Source organism: Ammospiza caudacuta, chromosome 1 (assembly GCF_027887145.1).
Source record: "Ammospiza caudacuta isolate bAmmCau1 chromosome 1, bAmmCau1.pri, whole genome shotgun sequence".
In the NCBI taxonomy this organism is placed as follows: domain Eukaryota; kingdom Metazoa; phylum Chordata; class Aves; order Passeriformes; family Passerellidae; genus Ammospiza; species Ammospiza caudacuta.
This window is the reverse complement of record NC_080593.1, coordinates 48,784,087-48,794,505: the sequence shown is the minus strand read 5'-3', so window position 1 is coordinate 48,794,505 and position 10,419 is coordinate 48,784,087.

The window sequence follows — 10,419 nt, the reverse complement described above, 5'->3', positions numbered from 1 at the left end:
CTGCTCGCCCCCGCCCCGCTGCTCGCCCGCCTCCCGCCGTTCCCCAGCGCCCGGCTCGGCCCCTGCCGCCGGGGTGTCCTCGTTTGCCCCCCAGCCGGGTGCCCGCCCGCCGGGCACGGGTGTTTGTTGCGTGCCCGGGGGCTCCCTCCGTTCCCGCGGGTGTCCCCAGATGGCGGGATACGGGGCATCGCTCCCAGCCCGCTCATGAGTGTAAACGCTTTTATTGTCGCCCTGTAGATGCCAAGTAGACTTGGTAAATCATTCACAGAATCACAGAATATGCTGAGCTGGATGAGATCCTTCCTCAAGTATCATCGAGTCCAGCTGCTGGCCCTGCACATCACCATCCCCAAGAGTCACACCATGTGCCCGAGAGCATTGCCCAAATGCTCTTGAGCTCTGTCAGGCTGGTGCTGTGACCACTTCCCTGAGGAGCCTGTTCAGTGCCCAGCCACCCTCTGGGCAAGAACCTTTTTCTGATACCCAACCTAAACCTCCCCTGACACAACTTCAATTTCGCTTGGATTTAAAAAGACAAGCACTAAGCAATGTAAATAAAGCGCACGCTGGATGCATGAACAACTGATTGCCCAACATCTATATAAAATACAAGAAGGAGTTTATTTCATCCAGACTGCCCATGGATGCTGGCTACATGGCCGGCACACCTAAAAAGATATGCAAGTGAAGTGATGAGCCACTAAGCTTATTTAAGGGTTGTATAAATAGAGATTGGTCCCCATACCATGCTACAAAAGGAGATGCAACTTAACTTAATAACAGCACACACATACCTTCATAGGGGAAAATACCACAAACTAAAAGGCCCTTCATATTTGTAGTAGAAATGAACAAGAAAGTCAATGTCTGGAAGCTGAATGTGGGTAAATTCAAACAAGAAATGTTATCGATGGGAGTGAATAATCACTGGCACAAATTTGGAGGGAAGCTGTATTCTATTCTTTGGAAACTTCCTAATAACATAAGATGTCTCTGTGGAAAACAATATGTAAATATTGCATGAATAACTGGTAAATAGAGTATCTAAACAAAGAAGTTGGACTTACATGCAAAATTTAGTGGCCCGAGATATCCAGTAGGTCAGACGAAAAGATGTAGTGTTATGTCATTCTGGCCTCAAACTGAACAGAACTAAGCAAAACATGCTAAATATTATCTTATGCTTTTATTTTTGTCATTTACTGAAAGTATTGTCAAGCTGCCCTCTTTAATAGCTTGTCTTCTATGATTTTACTTCCAGGGTATTTCATCATTTTGGGAGCAACAGAGTCTAACACAACCACCTTTGTAAAAGTAGATCTTGAACAATATCTTCCCTGAAATGTGTTTCACTGCACTTATAAAGAAATGGGTATAAAGCTGAAATATCTTTATTCACTCTTTGACATGGAGAATTAGTATTTGGCTAGACTATGTAGTAAGTGAAACTATGTAAAATAAAACCATAGAAAAAAGCTGTCTTATAAACAAGTAAAAACTCAGTTTGTCAAAACCCTGCAACACATTATAATACCAAAAAGATAGCATAATTTCACCATCTTTTGAAATCTTCATATTTTTTTAAAATCTCAGAAACTTTCAGATCCCAAACTTATTTTCTTATTTTTGCCTTACTCCCTTATCTAGAGCTCATTGCTTGCTACAGTCATGCAATCATCATTATCTTAGTTTTGAACAAAAGATCTTCAGGATTAGAGCTGCCTGGAGGAGCATAACCAAGGTGTTGCTTTTCAGTCATTTTCACACGTGCAGTTTGTGTTGTGTCACAACACAAACCTCTTCTCACACTTCTTCTGACACACCCCATGCCCATGTGAAATCCTGGCTGCAGTAAAGGCAATGCAGGTGTCTTCTGCTATTCCCCATCTTTCACCAAGTCCTTCAAGCAGTGTTACAGCTGATTTCTGCAGTTGTTGGCATCTCAGTTATTAACCCTGTCTTAAGAAATCAGGGACTGTGTTCAGTTCCTCTCTCTGGGACTCCTCCACCAGGTCATTCAACTTTTCTGTGTGTGACCTTTTCAATGTGAAATGTCAATAACATCAGTTAAAGAGATTTGCTGGTTTTGGATGCAAAATCCCTAGAACAGCTAAGTATCACTCTGCAGTTGGCTTCCAAAACAAGAATGCAACATGACCCAAAAATAAACACTAGGTCAGTGGCACCCTCATTTCTTATCCTAAAATGAAAAACAGATGAGGAGTGAATACAGACTTCTGAAGACACCTCATTTCTACTTAGCTCTGGAAAATTGTCATCTCTGCCTTCATCAGAGTTCTGTGAAGGGGTTTTTCCTTTAATCCACTTTTTAACCAGCCAGTGACTTCAACCACTCCATTCCTCTGTTAAACTATCTGCTGCTTCCTTGCCATTTCTTAATAAGTGTAATCAAGAACCACGAGATTTGCTTCTCAATGATACCTTTTTAACCTGTAAGAAAGCTGAATTTCACAGATGAATCAGCAGGAAATTGCCAAATACACGTCTCTGTGTTTTGCCCACCAGCTCACACATAGTATCTACAGATGGCTATGACTGACAACAGATGTGGTGGTACACCCTTGGAAATGGGATATTCAGTCTCTTTTAGTAAGAAATCCTGCTTTCTTTTGGCCTTGTCCTAAAATCAGCAATTTTCTTCAGCCTTAGAAACCACCTCTTCGTCTCCCTTTTCTCCTCCCTTGAGACTCAGGATTCTGCTGGCACCTGTTCTGTTTCAAGGGGTGTGCTTAAATTAAAGGAGATATGTAAAACAAAATTTCCACCTGATCTTCTTGAGGAATTATTCTCTCTAGGTGATCATGCTCGGAAATTGCATTTTGTTTGTTTCTTGTTGTATTCTTATAAATATATCACTAAAAATAAATCCACATTTTTCACAGTGGACCTATTAACCACATAGGATCATCTGGTTATACTCCAGATAGGATCATCTTTTCTGCTATCACAATACATTGCTTTGAAAGTGATAAACCACCTATACACACCATACCAAGTGAGGAAGAAGTCGCAAGAGCTACTATATATATTTATTTGCCTCTGTTTTGCATAATTTAAAAGATATTACAATTGCTTTGTGACAAGAAAAAAATCAGCTACTTTAAATTTAATCAGTTTATTCACAAAGTCTGATGAGAGCTGTCTTCCAAATGTCCAGAAATCTAATCTAGGATATTGAATAAATTGGCATAGAAATATCAGTTTCATAATGTGGTTTCAAAACCAAAAATGTTAGTCTATCATTTTTATGTGAAAGTCATTCATACACAGTGGTTTTCCAACTTGCTAATAGTCCCTGAGGTGGCAAATTAGGCTTGAAGTCTCGGAGCCCAATGCTATAATGTAATTTTGCTTTAGTTTAGAAAGAAAAGTGTGTGTATCGTTTTCAAACAAATATGAATATCCCATGGCACTGGGATATTCCAAACACCCAGGAGCCAATGGTTGCTTGGGGCGCATTAAACTTTGTCACATCACGTGGTGTAAGGCAGCTTCCACTGACACAGAGGCTGAAATACAGAGGCTGAAATGCTGTGACAGGCAACCTGACACTGCTGCTTCTGGCAGAACTATCAGGGATTATTTCATATTTGCCAAAAATACCTGTATTGTAAATAAGACAGCAGTTAATATAGCTCCTTAAAAAAAAAATGAAACCCAGTGCATTTAATATAAGAACGAGACAAAAAAAACCCCCTGACCTTTACAGAGGACTAAAAATAATACTGAGTTCTCTCTAAACCACATTTCTATCTCATCTTCTATGGCTTGAGTATATGAAATACAAGGGGCAAAAGATGAAGGAATTAATCTAAATGAAGGTGAGGGTAGCTAACAGTCTGCTGCTGTTAGAGCTCCATAAGCTAATATTTCAGACCTCTTCAATAAGAAATCAAAAGCCATCAGTAAATGTTGAAGTGAAGGGAGACGACCCATTTTTGTTGATCAGCATCGACTCCGATTTATTGATCAAATCAGTCACCTTTTATAACAGTGTTAATTAACTTCATGCATATTGCAAAATCTGAGCTCACGATAGGCTACAGAGAAAACTCTAACCCCTCCTTTTGTTTACAGTACCTGTGGTTTGTTTATTGAAACCAAAATTTGTGTTCTCACCGTGATATGAAAAGTTCGCAAAACCTTCATATCTGTTCCCAGAGCAGCCAAGGACAGAATGTTTACCTGTTATGAGAAGACTGTCTGAGAATTCTGCTGTTTATAAAAAATGTGCCTGAGAACCTAGTTATTTACAAAATCAAGCCTGGGAACTGCTGCTTTACAGCTGCCTTTTACTTTTCCATCAGCTGTATACTTTCATGGCCTCTTTCTTTAAGCCATGTTTGAACCAGGCTCTCCACAAGTAAAATACCAAAAATGACAGGCATTATTCAAATCACAAAAAACAAATGCTAAGCTATATGTGAACAACACAGGATTTACCCTCCACTCTCAAAACTAAATCTAAAAAAAAATCTGTTTATATGCATGCTCCTCCTTAAATGTCATGAAGGAAAGAGTTCCCAATAGAAACCAAATTCTAATACCAGAGTGGAATCAAGACAATGTATAATTTTGCCAGAACAGTGATACTACAGGCATTTGCATAACAACAGCACAGAACAAATTCACAAGATCAAATAAAAAACTCAGGATTCAAAGCTTCCTCAGCCACAGTCAGCAGGCCAGCAGCTATCCAAAGTGAAAACTAGACTTTGGCAACTTATTACCTAACCAAGAAAAAATATAATGAACACAATTGACTACTTCTTTCCAGAATTAACTTTTTATTTAAAGGGCATATTTAGAAAAGAGAATTGTATTCTCACCAAAGTAAGGTCTGTTATCTTCCTCTAACATACTCCCTTATTTCAGCTTCTAAGTCATGAAAATACTTAATCAGTGTCAAATTCAGATAATTAGAAACTGCAATGAAAAAGGGCATTGATAATAGGTGTACTATAAATGGCAATGTTTTGATGATGTAGGATAATTCTCCATGACTCGTTTTGGAAAGTGTTCATGTATTAAAGAGACACTCATTGGTATCAAATGAGTAGAAATTGTGACTGCCTGACATCCCCCGACACTCCAGATTTCAGCTTTACCTGTGCTAAGCAATACATACAGAATTACAACTTCTAGTAAAACTCACAGAATGGCATGCTTATCATTAAGACACTTCTCTAAGGAGACATTTTATATTTTATTTATATTTTACATTTAATAATGTCTTCCATTCAGGTATTGCAAAGGTCATCAGCATTCGGTGGAACCTTGCACAATGCACAATAAGGCACGTAGGCACTTCATCAATAGATGACCTGATCAAAACCTAGAGCTGGAGAAAAATAGTGAAGGTACATAAACTGTATTTAGGTACCTTAGATGAATATTAAAAGCAAGATGTTTCAAACATGGAGACACTCAATGAGGGTCATATAGCAAGTCACAGAAATAGAATCCAAACTTCAACTGCCTGACTTTGAGTGCCTCAATATTCGCCATTGTTATTACAATATTTGATGCTGAATGTGGGGGTTTTTTTGAAAATACCCTGGGTATTTACACACCTACATAAGCTCTCTATAGATTTTTTAGAAGTTCATCCCCTGACTGACAGTATAGCTTTAAAAATATATTCCTCTCCTTGCTTAGAAGTTATTCTCCCTTCCTTGCTTTGAAGTTTTGAACATGGTTCCTGCTGTGAATACTTATATTGGCTACATATCAGCTTATTTCATGCCTCATGTAAAGTGAAGAGGAACCTTAGCTTCTTGGAGACACTGGTTTTCACTGCCACTGATGGCTCAGACAACAGAAAATTTAGCTGCAAACAGTGTGAGACAGTGTTTGTACAGATACATTTTTAAATGACACAATTCATAGTGTTTGGAAGCAGGCAGCTCATACTTACTAATTATGTCTGTATTGTTACTGTAGAAATGGAACACTACCAGAAAAATAGAGATGGGTGGGAAAAACAGATCAGTAAACCAGAAATAGCAATACCAATCTGACATAATGTTTTACCCCAAGGTCATTTAATCTACACTGGTCAGTACTGATGAACAGGCTGGACTTGTGAGTGATGCCAGAGCAAAGGGGCTCTACTGGGAAAGGCAAGAGAAGCATCACTGATTTTCAGGGCACCTCTTCAGGTAAACTGAGGGGTAATACATGTTTCTCTCCCCATGTTCGGCAGCTAGGCTTAATGAATAAATTATATTCCTCACTTCTGCACTGAATGAAAAGGCCAGAGCAAGGAATGTGTTTCTGTTTTCAGGAGTGGTTGAGGAGCACTCCAGGTGCCCAGCCTCTGCTGCACCTTTGGGAAATGTGGCCACAACCTGTCATGTTCATACATGCAAAAGGGAGGAGCCAAGATACTGCAGTCAGTCTTCTGTGTAATATAGCTGCAGATTTTCCTTAAATTCTTGCTCACTTCTCTTTTGAAATAAGGACTTCTCATGCAAACAATGCCTGTGGTTGATGGGAAGAGAAAGAATTTGAAAACTGTAGATTTTATCTGAGAAACTTTCAAAATAATACAAAATGTGGACTTCAGCATCGTTATAAGAAAAATCCTCTACTGTGCTTTCCTTAAGAATGCTTGAAAACTGTCTTTTGTGCAATCTCCAGTCTGGTTAATAATGCTTATGATTCTTAGGGAAAATGGATAAAGGATCCATACTTTCCTTATCACTCCTGAATACATTCCACTGTAATTAAAATTTCTGACAGCAAACAGGGCACTATCACCTCTACTTTCTGCTTACTTGCAGCATCACTTTTGCATTTCTTACCCAGGACAGAACTTGTTTCTTGCCCATGCTTTTGCAGAGTCAGCCACAACGGTGTTCCTGATGGCCTCCTCCATCTCACCATAAAAAGCACACATGACATGGAGGGAATCCAGGGACACAGGGATTCGGCATTTTGAAACTTCTCCCCAAGGAGAATTCATGGGGAAAGCCTACACAGGTGATAATCTCATGGACAGAGACCTCAGTGGGACTCCTAAGCAGTCACATCAGTCAGGTCAAACCATCTGGAAAGATAGGACCAGACTGAAGAGAGCCAGATATAAAGTCCTTGCAAAAGGGCTTTGTACTCAACAGAGAGGAGAATTTAGAGCATGTAGCTTACCTTCCCTCTTACTACACTAACTCCCAAAAGACTGCCTTGCAATCCCAGTTATTCAATCCATTATTGTCATAGCACAGTGATATTCAGAGGTGACAACGTAAAGTCACCCCTGGAATTAAATTAATGCATTGCAAGACACAGTTCTGGCACTCTGATGAGCTGGGTCCAAATTTACACTTCAATAAATTGATGATTGTCACTTACAATAGGAAAAAAGTACAAGGTTAAGCCACATGGAATAACAATGTTTCTAATGGATTACAGCACGCAAAAGAAGTTAACATATTTTTGTTTGTATGATTCATAGCCACTTTCACATCCACAGGAACCTGCTATTTAGTCCAGAAGAATAGGGAAACTAAGACCATTTGTCATCCAAGTCAGTAAGAAAGAAAGAAACCTTCTACAAGATAGAAAAGCATTTTAAAGAACAGAATGTGTTGAGGATAAAACTTGTCACTTTGACAAGGCCAAGAGACAAGCCAAGCCTGTGCATGGTAAATGCATGGAGTGTTCACACATTTATGCTAATGACAATGTAAACACAAATGTATTTATTAGGAATGTAATTTTCATGAGAAGTCACAGCTGAATGACAAATCATGAGTGTCTGAAAAGCATGCAATGAAGCAGAATCCTTGAAAACAAATTACTTCCCTAACCTCCTTGCCTCAATAAAGACCTTAACAACCTTGCATTAAAGTGAATGAATACTGCTCAGCTGTACCCAGAGTATTTCAAGTGTTTTGAAGAGTTGTCTGTATTCCTGAAGTTTTTATCATTTTTCCTTAAAACTTTTGAGTTTTGTAACACCGTATTAGAAATGCAATGCTTTAGCTGGGACCTTGAGATGCAGCCAGGGAATCCAGGGAAGAGATTCCCATTGGGCAGCAGGAGGCTGAGCTCTATTCTCAGCACATACAACACTGCCTGGCACAAGGCACCTCATTTCATGGCGCCTGCCTTTCCTCTTCCTAATTAGCTGTGATATTTTGGAGGAAAGGGATAGAGGGAAACTGAGGACAGCGCTGTCTCCTACAGCATTGTAGATCCAAAAAATTGTACCTTCAGGCTCCACTTTCAGCCAGGACATCTTGGTATTACTGAGGTATAAATAAAAATATCACATTGCAAAGCACCCTCTAATATTTAGAGGAAGATTGTGTGTAAAAACAGTCACCAGCTGTTCCTTCTCTGCATGCTTAGGACAACTGGTGCCACTGGTGCCATAACTTTTGGGAGCCCCAATTAGAATTAGGTATTTGTTCTTTACTTTGATGAACCACGTATGAAATCAGCTGGAGAACCAAAATAGGAGAAGTTGTTCTGGTTACTTTTTATATTTCATTAATCTCACAATCTAACAATTTATTTTTTTTTAAGCCTCATCTGCAGTTATGAGAATCTGCATTACCATAAAAAAATTCTTGTCCCTCCTGATTGAGAAAGAGTATCTTGAAAATACCAGCATTACTGGTTAAAGAAGAGCAGACAAACATGCAATACGGGCATTAACTGCTTCAGGCCTGAATTCCCAAGAAAGAAAGAATTTTGAGGCTGTGATTTTCTCTTCAATTTCTCATTTGTCTCTTTCCCTCTCTTTGCCCAGTAATTTTGACAGCACTGACTAATTTCTACCAAAATTGACAAGAGAGTAGACATTTGAAATATAACTGCCTTGTATACATTTTGTGAAAACTTTAAGCTGGATAGCACACAGGGAGCCAAATTATTTTCCCTCACAAGAGCAAAGCAACCAGGATGTAGCTGCTCTTCACATATGCAACTGCTGACAACCAACTGGCAGTAGAACATGTGTAGCCATCCATGGGCAGCCTCACATTAGCCCTGGCCCTGATTTTCTGGGATACCACTGACAGCTCCTGCATCAACAGCACACAGAGGAGGGCTGACATTATTCAAATTCAGGGATGGCATAAAGGAAGAGATAACAGACTGGAGGCAAAGGACAATTCATAGGAAACCAGGATTGATTACTCCCCCTAATCACAGAAAAACTCACTAAAATCTCACTGATTTTGCATAGGGACCATAGACACACTGTCAATCTCAGGACAGCACAGTAAAACGAACACACAGCATTAATTTTGACTCATCAGAAAAGCATCTTAAAAGCCTTGTCACCTTTTTTTGATAGCACTTTCTTTGCTTCCCAGGCCAATATGATGTAATACATTATTTATAAGCTTTTGAGCTCTTTATGCAATAATTTCACCACTTTCCTGACTTAGCCTTCAAAACAAGAGTGCAAGAGATACACATAACTGGACAAGGTGAAAATTCATGAGAAAGTGTGTGGTTTTCCATTGGCTTTAATGAACCTCAGAGAAAGCAGAAGTACTAAAATTGCTTCTAAGTAGCTGCCAGTAACTCACACCCAAGTAAAGGAGAAAGATGTAAAAGGCAAGAACAGGCAGTTAAAGGGGTTATTAGGATTTTTGACGGATATGGTCCTTTAGCACATTGCCACATGGCAGAAAAATAATTTTTTCTGGTTTTGTGCCTCTCCTTATGGTGTGGTTTAAGTGAAGAAAAATTTGAGGAGCATCCCAAACCATGCTTACTCAGATAAGAGAACTCTGCCTAGTGTAGCCTTTCCTCTGCCACGCGTCCTTCAGACACATCATGAGCTCACTCATCAAATGGTGTGGGTACAGTTCTTCATTCCACCTCCCAGATCAGGCAGATCAGAGCTGCCCCTATCTTAGAGACATTTCTTGGAACAGAACTTCCATAAGATGTTCTGTTAAAATTTTCTGTCCCTCCTTCCCTGCACAGATTTGTGGTTCCAGCCCATTCTCTACTGCTCTTTTTGATGTCCTGCTTTGACAGGAGATTCAAACTGAAACAGTTCATGTAGGTGCACCATTGCACAAATGACCTGTTACAGTGTTAAATTAGCCATTTTGCAAGAGATTAAAACCATCTTTTTACCAGACCTCCGCTCAAATTTCATTCCTAAACAGCTGTGCCAAGATTTTAAACTGCTTTGAACTCAAAGACCTGAGACTAGACAATTTTCCTCCTGTTAAAAGGGATTAAATTCTTCTGTACATGCAGAATAATGAGGAATAGGGCATTGACATGAATGCTTTTTCAGTTTTCTGAGGCAGCAGACATGGATGAAGGACTAACTGTACAAAGATATTGTTATGGTTACAGATACAACCTTTAATTTATACTTTTCTAATTTTCCAGTGTTCTTGACACTCTCTGTCTAAACCAAGG